Raw genomic sequence first — 12,606 nt, 5'->3', positions numbered from 1 at the left:
CATGTCAATTCTAAATACATGTCTAAACTAGCTAAAGATAAGTTAGTACGTGGGTTACCCAACATATCTTTTAAAAAGGATCATTTTTGTGATGCATGTCAATTAGGAAAATTGTCAAAATCTTCTTTCAAATCAAAAAATGTCATTTCAAGTAAAAGACCTTTAGAGCTTCTCCACTTGGACCTTTTTGGTCCCTCTAGGGTAGCTAGCCTTAATCATAATAGATATGCTTTTGTCATTGTAGATGATTACTCAAGATTTACTTGGGCAATATTTTTGAAAAACAAAAGTGACACGTTTTGTCAGTTTGAAATCTTATGTAAAAAATTACAAAACGAAAAATCGTGTTCTATTGTTAATATCCGTAGTGACCATGGAGGAGAATTTGAAAATGAACTCTTTGAAAATTTTTGTAACTTGCATGGTATTTCTCATAACTTTGCCTTTCCTAGAGCTGCACCTCAAAATGGTGTAGTAGAAAGAAAGAATAGAACCCTTCAGGAATCTGCCAGGACTATGCTTCAACACAATAATCTTGCAAAATCTTTTTGGGCAGAAGCTATTAATACTGCATGCTACATTACAAATAGAGTTCTCATTAGACCTTTATTAAATAAAACTCCCTATGAACTATTCTATGACAGAACTCCAAGAATAGACTATTTCAAAGTCTTTGGATGTAAATGCTTTATCCTAAACACAAAAGATAGCCTGGATAAGTTTGATGCTAAATCTGTTGAAGGCATATTCTTAGGATATTCAAGTCATAGTAAAGCATACAGAGTTTTCAATAAGAGTCATAATACTATTGAAGAATCTATGCATGTTAGTTTTTGTGAATCTATTGATCAATTTGTTCATATACAAACTAATGATGATGATGTTGAAAGTACAGATTTATTTTTAGATAACACAGCTAAGTCTAATGAAGATGATCATCAAAGAACCTTTGTCGATATCAAAGATCATCCTCAAAAGCAGATTTTGGGAGAACTAACAAAGGGGGTTCAAACTAGAGCTCAACTAGAACGGATTGCAAACATGGCATTCATTTCTCAACTTGAACCAAAGAAGATTGATGAAGCCATCATTGATGAGTTCTGGATGCTAGCCATGACTGAAGAACTGAATCAATTCCAAAGAAATGATGTTTGGGATCTTGTACCTAGACCAAAGGATCATCCAATCATTGGGACAAGATGGATCTTCAGAAACAAGCTAGACGAAACAGGTAATGTTATAAGAAACAAGGCCAGACTAGTAGCTCAAGGATACAATCAGGAGGAAGGTATTGATTTTGATGAAACATTTGCTCCTGTTGCTAGACTTGAATCTATTAGAATGCTTTTAGCATATGCAAGCTATATGGATTTCAAATTATATCAAATGGATGTTAAAAGTGCTTTCTTAAATGGTTTTATAAATGAAAAAGTTTATGTAAAACAACCTTCAGGATTTGAAAATGAACAATACCCAGATCATGTTTTTAAACTCAAACGTGCTTTATATGGTTTAAAACAAGCACCTCGTGCTTGGTACGAAAGACTTAAAACCTTTTTATTAAAAACTGGTTTTTCTGTTGGCAAAGCAGATTCTACACTATTTGTCAAAGTAGTGAATAATCATACCCTAATTGTTCAAATTTATGTCGACGACATCATCTTTGGATCTTCTAACAGCACTCTCTGTGAAGATTTTTCTAAGTCCATGCAGAAGGAATTCGAAATGAGTATGATGGGAGAACTCACCTACTTTCTTGGACTGCATATTAAGCAAACCAAGGATGGAGTTTTCATCAATAAATATAAGTATGCTCGTGAACTTCTGAAGAGGTTCAACATGAACTCAACTGCTTCAAAATCTACTCCTATGAGCACTACTACTGTGTTGGACAAAGATGAAGATGGTAAGTCTGTTGATACAAAGGTATACCGAGGTATGATAGGATCACTTCTTTATTTAACTGCTAGCCGTCCAGATATAATGTTTAGTGTTTGCTTGTGTGCTAGATTTCAGTCAAATCCAAAAGAATCACATCTTAAAGCTGTAAAAAGAATAATGAGATATTTAAAAGACACAGTTGATTTTGGATTATTCTATTCAAAATCCTCTACATTTGATCTAATCTCATACAGCGATGTTGACTTTGCTGGAAGTAAATCTGACAGAAAAAGCACAAGTTGAACATGTCACATGCTAGGGCACTCACTAGTATCATGGTTCAGTAAGAAACAAAACTGTGTATCCTTATCAACTACTGAAGCCGAATACATTGCTGCTAGCCTAGCCTGTACACAAGTCATCTGGATGAAACAAACTTTAAAAGATTTTGGTTTAAATTTTTAAAATACAACTATTTTCTGTGATAATACGAGTGCTATAAACTTATCTAAGAATCCTATTTTACACTCACGAACTAAGCACATTCAAATAAGACACCACTTCTTAAGAGAACAAGTCTTAAACAACATAATTAAACTAGAATTCATACCCACTAATCAACAGTTAGCAGACATATTCACTAAACCATTAAAACATGAAGACTTCATACGAATTAGAAGAGAACTAGGAATATGCAAACTAAGTGACTTATAAATTAATCACACTTATTATAATACCTCTTATAAGTTATGTTTAAATCTTAAATAGCTTTCCTTCTTATCGATTTTTGTTAGTCAAACTAAGTTTCCATATTCACGTGCTCTTCATATTCTTATAAGACACATTCTTTATGTCTTTCAACTTGTCATCTTTCAAGTACACATCCATTATGACTCCTTGTCCTATCTCCTTTCTCTCATATCCATAAAAAACTAATTATATTAAAAGCTATCATAACAATGTTCACATCACTCAACTCCTTTATTATTTTTGTCCTTTTATGAAAACTTTTCTTACGATAAATTGTTTCACCTCTCTACTTAGTTTATGAGAACTCATACTTTTCATTAGTTAGAATCGAATGACTCTTTTTGGTCCTTTTACCTTTTTCTAAAAGATCTAGTTGCTATATTCTCACGTAAATTTTTTTATATCATTTGATATATCATAGATTACGTACACTCTATCATATCTCACGTAAAACTTTACTATATCATTTGTTATATCATAGCCCGACAAACTATCTATTATCATCTCTCTCATATACAAATTGAGCCTCCATTCTTGTCAATTCTTGTTTAAAACTTAACCTTATAACTATGAACTTCCTCAAATCAAGCTTCTTTAAGAATATAAACAATAATTCATATCAATCATAACATTATGTCTTTCATCAATCATGTTTTTTTTTATTACTTCTTTATCCTACACAAAAATCCATATATATGTCATTTCATGTCACTCTATGACAACTCACAATTATTACTCTTCACTCATAAATATTTCTTTGTCTCCTCATTTCATCTCTCGAATGCATTTTTGTTATATTTTTTTTGAATCCGACTCCTACATGTCTATTCTTATTTCTAATCTATCATTTATCAATTCTTATATATTTTTGACTCTTTCTCCTTTTTGTCTCATCATCTCTCTTACCACTAGTCAAAGTCAAAATGTGTCCTTCTCATATCTACGTATACTTATAAAAATTACAAATATGAAAACACATTAATCATGAAACATTTTTTTAAGGCACTCTTTTCTTTAAAATGTCATATCTTTCAAAGTACACATCACATGATCACCCTATGACCTTTCTTTCCATCCGTGACCTTGCCTCTATCTTATTGTATATCTCTCTAAAATCGAGAACCTTTAAAGTCTTGCCTCCAAGCAAACCTTTATTTATTCTAACTCTACTTTATGTCATATCTAAATCAAGTAAATGTTGTCCTTTATCATCTTTCTCTCCTCTCTAGATATCCACATCATCTTTTTATGTCTTTAACTCTCCATTCACGAATTTAGAATCCCTCCACATAGAGTAAAAAATTGTTTGTTTTATTAGGCCATTATTTTCAAGATCAATCATTTTTTTTATTCAACATGACACCCCATACTCTATTAATGGTTTCTCTCACTAGTCGATAAACTCACCCATAGTAAAATCTATATATTTCAATACTATGTCCTCCTCAATCTAATATAATACACTATCCTCAAACATTGATTTGATTTGTCATTCACAAGTCTCTTAACTTACTCCTCACGGATTTCCTCATTTAGCTCACATCTAAAAATCACTCTCTTCCAATGTCATTCATTTCATGTCAACAATTATTTTCTTCTTTCTATAATCAAATTGGTTCATCTCTTACCATTCCATTCGAACTTTTCTATCCTTATACACACCTTCTCTCGGTTCACGCTCCCTTCTCTCCTAGTGCTTTATTTTCAAGACACTCGATAATGGCTTCCTCCTCTATCAATGTAATCACCTCCGCCGATCTAAGGTATCCTGATTTGTTTCACAACTACAACTCACTCTGCTCTCGCCCCATTCATGAAGGAAAATTGATCAACTTTGACGACTTCATGTTCTTCGACTTAGACACCTATCTCCCTGAACTCAAACCTCTCATAGGATCTTCATCCCCAGCTGCCTATTATCCCGAACTAGTCCGACTGTTTTATACCAACTTCTCTTCTGATCATGAACAAACCTCAATCACCAGCAAAGTCCGAGGACAGCTGATGATTTTCGATGCTTCCGACCTAGGTAGAATTCTAAACCTACCTTCCACCGGTACCGACCTTAACACCATAGTACCAATCGACCGATCGGTACTTCGAAAAATACTTCTCTGCACCAACTACTACCAACTTCCATGGCACATGAGGAATCTCCAACCTCATGCTCAGCTACTTGCCCAGATTCTTCTCCACAACATCTATCCCAAGCATCCCCGCCAGGGATTAGTTCCTCGAAAAATCTCTCTTCTTATCTACGCAATCCTTTCTTCTCTTCCGATAAATTGGTCATCCATTATTTTCGACCTCTTTATTCGTTATCAGAAATTTGAGCCTCTTCTTTTTGGGTGTTTTATAACGCCCATTCTCAAATACTTCCAAGTACCACTTCACAACGAAGTCATCCTCCGTCCCTCTCAAGTCCTCGATGGTACCACCTTCAATCTAAGGTCCCTGCACATGCCCGGCTCTGATGAAGCAGATCCAATGTCCTCCTTCAATTATTTTTCTGCTATGATGGATATCGAGCAAACTCAGGATCGAATCCTTCGTAATCAAGCCCTGTTGCAGCAGACTCGCAAGCGGAATCGTGCCAACCGACCACCTTCACCTTCTCCACCTTCGAGATAGACTCATTTTTTTTATCTATAATAACTTTTAACTTACTTTTATATTTGGTCTGTAATAACTTTCTTACTCTGATCCCTCCTTTTTGTCCATGACAAAGGGGGAGAAAACCTGTCTCCATTATTGGAGAAATATTCTCTTTAAACATTATTTCACTTTTTTATCATATTATTATTTCTATGCATAATGTCTTTTGGACAGGGGGAGCATATTTTGTCATCATCAAAAAGGGGGAAAATGTTGAGAAACTCGGTTTTGATGTCACATAATATGATACACTGTCTCATTTGATTTTATATGATATGATAATATGTCCTCTTGAAATAATGTTATATTATGACTGAATATGTTTTGCCTTAAATCTAACGAGTATTTGATGCAAGGATATCTCACCCAATAAAGATGGAGACTTCCTGTTCAAATACAACTCTGGTGCAATCATACTCCTTGAAGAAAAAGTTTGATGAGCCATGCTTTCCTAAAGTTCAAATGAAGAGATCGGCTACCTCAAGATGAAGATTTTTTTTCTTCTTTAGAGTCATATGTAACAGAACCTTCAGGAACTTGCATATTGCATATTACATACTCATTCATAAACACTATATCATAAAAGTATACGATAGTTTCAAAAAGCTCCTTTTTGAAAACTAATAATTGTACCTTCTTACAACCTTTCATGAAAAAGATATTTTGTCATATAATAATTATACCTTATACTATATACAAGACAACATGAAAAAAGGAATGTAGGAAAAAGACAAAAACATAACATCGACTACATGGAGAAAACAAATATAATATGTTTTTGAAAAGACTTTAGTTTCCCTCTTTAAAGAAATATTTTTTTTAAGAAGAAGACAAAAACATAAAATCGACTACATAAGAAAAACAAATAAAATATATTTTTGAAAAGACTTTAGTTACCTTCTTTAATGAAATGTTTCTTAATACAAGAAGAAGACAAAAACATAAATCGGCTACACATAAGAAAAATAAATAAAATATGTTTTTAAAAGGACTCTAGTTACCTTTTTTCATAACCATAGAATGTCGACTTACTTGAAGTCATCATTCTCTCTACAAAGCATTAAAAGCCTTCTGTAACAAATCCTTGTTAAATATCCTTCTCAAAGAATGTCGACCTTCTTTTTGGTCCTCATTCTCTCTGGAGACTTTGAAATACACAACATAAAGAAAACACTTGACATGACTATGTACAAATAAATATCTCAAAGCACTCATAGTACTTACACTCATTTAAAGTAAAGAAGTACTAATGTACCTCAAATCATTAATTAGAATAAAGACAAAACTACAACCCAACGTTCAATGTACTATTGTAAGAAATAGACTTTTTACATAAAATATGTATTACCTAAAATATTACAACGACTAGTGTACCCTCTATTTCACCTTTATGGAAAAAGGCATTCTCGAACTTCTCTAAAAGATGTTTTTGAAATGACCTAACATTTCACATTTCAAAAAAAGTTACAATTCCAAAATGTAACGACTACTTTTTATAAGCTATATAAACACACACAAATAAACTATTCAAACTATGGAATGAAATAGACGTGTGAGCTTACAAAGAGAAAAATTTCTATTCGTGATTTGAAAAGAGAGCCTTGAAAAAGAAAGAGAAAAAGAAAAAGAAAGAAAAAAAAGAAAAAGTGAAGTCCAGCTCTTTGACAAAGAGTATCCTCTGAGTGACAAACAGAACATTCTTAGAATCCTTCATTCGGGCATTCATATCATTCTGAAGGTTCTATAGGAAGTATTGTAACTCTGTTATTCACTGTATTCCTTCTTTGTTTAAAGAAGTAGACCTCTGTGAAAGAGGGTGTTGCCCTTCTCTGTTGAGAGAAGAAGACCTCTTGGGAAGAGGGTGTGCCCCTTCTCTGTTGAGAGAAGAAGACCTCTTGGGAAGAGGGTGTTGTACTATTTATCCGGTGACTCGGATGTTATAGTGGAAATCTCAAGTGGTTTGCTTGGGGACTGGATGTAGGTCTGGATATTGACCGAACCAGTATAACTTCTGTGTTTTATGTGTTGTGCCTTATTGCTTAATTATTTTATTTTATCGATCATTATCATATTTCACTATTCACCCCCCCTCTAGTGGAATTTCAGCGGGCTTGTATGCTCGACTGGAAGGGTGAATGGGATTCACACTTGTGTCTGGTCGAGTTTGCCTACAACAACAGTTATCATGCTAGTATTGGTATGGCTTCGTACGAGGCTTTGTATGAGAGACCTTGCCGATCACCGTCATATTGGGACGATATCAGCGATCGATCCAGTGAATCGCCGATTGTTCTTCAGCACTACACTCAGCAAGTGCAGAAAATCCGAGAACGTCTAAAGGCAGCTCAGGACAGACAGAAGAATTACGCCGATAAGGGGCGGCGAGAGCTTCAGTTTGATGTGGACGACATGGTTTTTGTGAAAGTGTCACCGACGAAAAGCGTCTTCCATTTCGGAAAGAAAGGAAAGTTGAGTCCTAGATATGTTGGGTCGTTCAGGATCCTTGAGAGGATCAGTGGAGCAGCCTATCGGATTGAGCTACCGCAACAATATGCTCAAATTCATAATGTTTTTCACGTGTCGATGTTGAGGAAGTACATTCCGGACCCATCACACGTCATCTGATATGAAGATGTCGAGGTTCAAGAGGACTTAACTGTGGTTGAGAGACCTGTTGAGATCATCGATCGTCGTGATCAAGTTCTGCGTACCAAAACCATTCCGTTGGTTAAGGTACGGTGGCAACACCATGGCATTGAAGAATGCACATGGGAGCCGGAGGCCAGCATGAGGGAGAAATACCCTGATCTTTTTGTGGCCTAGCGTTCGTGATTTCGTGGAAGAAATCCCTTTTTAGGAGGGGAGGATGTAAGAACCACGATATTCCTGAGATATTTTGTATTGGCATGTGCTTTGTTAATTGTTACCTCTTGCTTTATCGCAAGAATTTCTCGTAACTGTGCTAATATAGCAATACGAAGTCTTAATCGCGTAAGATTCGATTCACGAAGCAATTAAGGACGGCCTTGGCGAACTAAGGTCCGATATCCCTAGACTAGATTTATAACACATCTAAGTAGGTTCATCCCGAATTTGAAACCTAAACTAGGAAAATGTTTCTTGTAGTATGGCGAAACAGGTATATCGGCAAATACGAGTCACGGCGAGAGCGAATTTTGTCAGAATAGAAAACCTAAATAAATAAATCTAAAACTTAGGTTTTAGATTACAAAGGATAAGGTTTGAAATGAAATTTGCTTAAATGATTGAAACCTAGCTTTTTAAATGAAAATTTTACTAAGGTTTTATGAGATATTAAAATTTGATTTTTGTAAAGTTAAAAGAGACTTTTTCAAAAAAAAAACTCCAAGACCTAATTTGGAATTTGGAAAAGGTAGTTAGCATGGGGCCCACGTGAGCATGAGCTCAGCCCATGCTACTTTAAAAAAATATATATATATAATAAAACAATAATACAAAAAAAATGGTATTTAAATAGCATTTTTGAAAAGCATGAATTTTCAAAAGTTGGGGTTGGGTTTTGGCATTACCATAAAGGGTTGCCCAAAACCCAACGGCTATTAGGCTGGAGGGGGCGCCCCTTAGGGGGTAGCTCCAGCCCATCATGTCAAAAAAAAAAGAAACAAAAAAAAAAAGAGTTGATTTGATTTTTAAAAAGGGGTTTGACCTTAGGGTCAAAAGGTGGTCTATGGGGAGACCTACTCTCCCTAATTTAGGGAGAGTAGTTGTGGGCTAGGCTCAAGGGTTGTACACCCTTGAGCTAGGCCCATCATGAAGGGGGGGGGGTCAAATCCCCTTGGACTAGCCCTTATAGCACCTAAAGGGAGGGGGGGCATGTGGGAGGAGAGCCCTCCATCTCCTCCTCTCTCATCCCAGCCCTCCATGGAGTGGCTATTTAAGGGAGGGAGGAGAGAGAAATTCATTTTTCTCTTCCTCCTCCTCAACCGTCTCCCTCCATTTTTCCCTTTTTCTATCCTCTCTCAAGTGTGAGAGTGAAGAGAGTGTAGAGAGTGAGGTGAGTGTGGCTGAGAGAGTGCAAGTGAGGGCACCAGCACCACCACACCGGAACCATCTCCGTCCCTACGCCGGAAAACCCCGAAGGTGAAGAGCTTCCACTTTACACTCCATTTTCTTTTGAAAAATGCATGAAAAAAATTGTTAAGGTTGGTCTGGGTTTTTCCTTTTCTCTTAAGTCATGGAACTTGTATGGGTGTGGGTGCGTTTTAGAGGGATCGACACATCGCTGTGGTAAACACACACACACCGGACGTTCCACGCAATGGAACTGTCCTTAGGCGATTTCGGAGTTCTGGAGCTCCGGAGTCTCCTCTGCTCAAAAGACCATATCTCACTCGATACTGGTCCAAATGAGGCGATCTTGGACTTTTCGGAAAGGGGAGACAACGTTCTCAAATCTTAATGTTTGCAGTTTTCACTGGTTCGGTCTGAAACCCTCGATAAAATGCCTCGTTTTTAGCAGACGTTCAGAACTTCTGTCAGTGTACAGGAAGTCCTGAACATTGTCCGGTAATCCGGTGGTATTTCTTAAACTGTTTGCCGGAATGTTTCATGCTATAACTCGTTGGAAAGGTAGAACAATTATCTACGACTTCGATGTTTGTGATTTCCCATGATTCGTTTTGTAAACCCTTTAAAAGGTCAGGTTTTAGCAGACTGACCGGGTTTTGACAGTAGTCTAGAAAGTTCCAGATACTGTCTGGTAACACAGCGCCTTTTCCCAGACCGATGGTCAGATCAGAGTGATCTTTGTGTTTGTGAGAAGCTGAGTCGCGGATCTATGAGTTCCGTGTTGGAAATTTTCTCTGTTTCGGTGCAGACGGACCCCAAATTGGGTCATCTTTCAGGTTATTTTTGGGCTATGTAAATAACTATATAACTATTAAAAAAAAAAAAAGAGAAGATGGTTGGGACTCGCCGTGACCCGCTGCAACCTCTGCAGCGTTGGGTATGTCAGTGTGGTCTGACCCACCTCGGGGTTCAGACCCACCCGTGGGATCTTCCTCAATCATGTGGGGGAAGGGGCGCCACACGGGACGCCCCACGGTTCTGGGTAACCGGGTGTGCTTTACACCCGGAGCACCCTCTTGTTGGGACACGCCCCAGAAACTAGCAGTCTGCAGCCTTGCTGCTGGCTGTCCCTTGGCCAATGAGGTTCCCTCCTAGACCCGGCAGGGTCTGGTCCCACGTGGACCAGACCGGCTGGTCACTGGCCAGTTTGCCTTCCAACGGCACCTTAGCCGCACCCCATGGTGCAGGCTGCTCGCGGCCCATTGCGGGCTGCTGCCTTAGCAGCCTAGGGTCTGACACATAGGTCAGACCAGGGTGGGTCCAGGTCTGGTCTAGCAGACCAGGCTGCCCAAACAACCCCGGTTGGGGCCTTAGGGTGGCGGCGGGTGCTAAGTGCGCCCGCAAGGCTTAGCCAACCACTAGATGGTTGCGTGTCCTGCTGCACCCACCCGATAGCCTCGTTGTAGAGCTTAGTGAAGCTCGTGTTGGTGGCTGTCACAGCCCTATGAGTCTGGTACAACATGCCTAGACCACCTACTTATGCGATTTCCACCTCATCGCCAATTCAAAAAGCACAAAAATGCGCGCATGAAGGCAAAATCGATGGAGAGTCACTAATGGAATCCTTGCAGCACGTGTATGATGTCCAAACAGCCCGTTTAGTACCCTTGGCACCAACGGTGCATGGTTCAGAACTGCCTATAGGGCCTGGTGGGCTACGGTTAGCCTTTTTGGCATTTTGGCACACGTTGTGCCATTTTACTCTTGCACGTCCCGTCAGTGGTCCAGAATGACCACCTTAGCCTTCGCTGCCACATCGTGGTGAGTTTGGAAAAGGGGTATAGTGTGGCGAGCGGTACGCTGCCCATGTACCTTATTACGATTTCCCAATTATTGGGTTTTCCGACGTTTTCAACAGAAAACCGTTGTTTTGACCTTTTTGAGTTTGCTAGTGCGGTGGCACATCTTGGATGTATTGACGTAAGCCCCGTACACATGGGGTTACTTTAAGAATCTTTCTCGACACTCATAAGTGTTGGCACTGCAATTTTCCCTGAGCGAATGATCTCGCTAAGTGTTGGAGCCGACGTAGGGCGTCAGAAATATGTATATTTGGGAAATTCGTGCTTAAAGCTTTGGACACATGTTGTCGTACGAACATGATATATATATATATATATATATATATATATATTTTGAGCATGTTATCGCTCAGAATTGTGCCTTTATGAATATGTGTTCCAAATAGTGATAATGCGTGGTTTATGCACGTGGCACATCATGACACGTATGTCACCCGTTCGGATTCGTCGAGTACTTCTTGTTTGGCTCACATTCATATATCAATGGATATACGACACACCAGAGGCGTGTTTTGTACTCGATGTGACATACACCTGAAAAGAACTGAAAGTACTGAAGGGTATGACACTTTCGACCTGCTGAGGTTTGGGACTCGGTTGGAGTTTCGGGCAGTGGCCCGGGTTTGTGGGAGTGTACTCACACCTTGTGTCACCCTAGGCATAAAATGAAAATGTTATAATATCGTCTTCACAGGCGATGTGCTCGTGTGGCCGTGAGAGGCTGAGCACGTGGATGGGCGGGCCAAGTCCTCGTTTGCGTACCCCGCGGGGACCACGAGGCACAACTACCTCGAAGGGAGGTATGACCTGAAGAATGAGCCTAAATAAGATAATCCTGCCGCGCCCCATTCACAAATTTGGTCACCCAGGGAGAGGGTGAATGCTACAGCCCCGAGTGACGTGTCGTTACTATGACCTGTTCTTTTAAGGAGCCGATGTGCCCTCTGACCTCCAGTCACTCGAAGTTGGGGAGGTCAAGGTTTCCCTCCACAGGGACCTTTACTACTGCAGTAGTACGGATTGCAATCCTTTGCCCCTGCGACAGGTTTCTCCTGGCTGCGTGTCTCCCGCAGGCGGTTTTTTTTTTCTCGTTCTGTAGCATCCCCGGTTACCACACTAGAAATTTATTAACAGACGTCGGGTGCATGTCTCACAGAACTCGAGGGTCTTTCCTTCGCGTACCCGAAGGAGGTTAAAAAGAAGAACATAAAGACTAACCAAACAGACTGACGTACAGTAGTTGGTTACTTGCTTACTTTAGCACTGCTTGTACTTCCTTTAATTATTGTACCTTGCCGGTTAGCTCCTGCTCTGTTTCAGTTGTCATACTATTACTTGTAGTTTTACAGTCTTTTAGCACGAGCACTTACCTGACACTTGCACATATATCTGTCACTTTACCTGTTGC

Source organism: Nuphar pumila, chromosome 10 (genome assembly GCF_984573655.1).
Source record: "Nuphar pumila chromosome 10, dmNupPumi1.hap1.1, whole genome shotgun sequence".
NCBI classification, from domain to species: Eukaryota; Viridiplantae; Streptophyta; class Magnoliopsida; order Nymphaeales; family Nymphaeaceae; genus Nuphar; species Nuphar pumila.
Note: the sequence above shows the minus strand (reverse complement) of the source record.